Raw genomic sequence first — 707 nt, 5'->3', positions numbered from 1 at the left:
TACTACCATTAAGTTGATTTTAACTCATAGTCACCCTATAGGACAGACTAGAACTGCCTTGTATGGTTTCTAAGGCTATATAGATCTTTAGAGAAAGAGACTGCCTCTTCCTTCTCCCATAGAGCAGCTGCTGGGTTCTAACTGCTGATCTTTTGGTTAGCAACCAAAAGCTTTAACCACCACACTACCAGAGCTCATATATATACATACACATACACAAACACATATACATATACATGCACTCATGCATGCATACATACATACATGCACATACATATTTGTTGTTGTTGTTAGATGCCATTGAGTCAGCTCTGACTCATAATGACCCTATGTGCAACACAACAAAACACTATCCTGTCCTGTGGCAGTGTCACAATCCTTGCTGTACCTGAATCCATTGTTGCAGCTACCGTGTCAGTCCATCTTGTTGAAGACCTTCCCTTTCTTGCTGATCCTCCTCTTCACCAAGCATGATATCCCTCTCTAGGGAATGGTCCCTTCTGACAAAATGACCAAAGTAGATGAGACAAAATCTGACCATTCTTACTTCCAAGGAGCGTTCTGGCTGCACTTCTTCCAGGACAGATTTGTTCTTTTGGCAGTCCATGGTACTTTCAGTATTCTTTGCCAACACCACATATGGAGACCTCTTGTGGTGTAGTGCCTGAAGCATCTGACTGCTAACCAGAATGTTGACGGTTCAAACC

The sequence above is a fragment of the Orycteropus afer genome, unplaced genomic scaffold (assembly GCF_000298275.1).
Source record: "Orycteropus afer afer isolate SDZICR_OR568_19922 unplaced genomic scaffold, OryAfe1.0 scaffold00253, whole genome shotgun sequence".
Taxonomy (NCBI): domain Eukaryota; kingdom Metazoa; phylum Chordata; class Mammalia; order Tubulidentata; family Orycteropodidae; genus Orycteropus; species Orycteropus afer.
The sequence above is the reverse complement of the archived record's forward strand: the minus strand, read 5'-3'. Positions refer to the sequence as shown.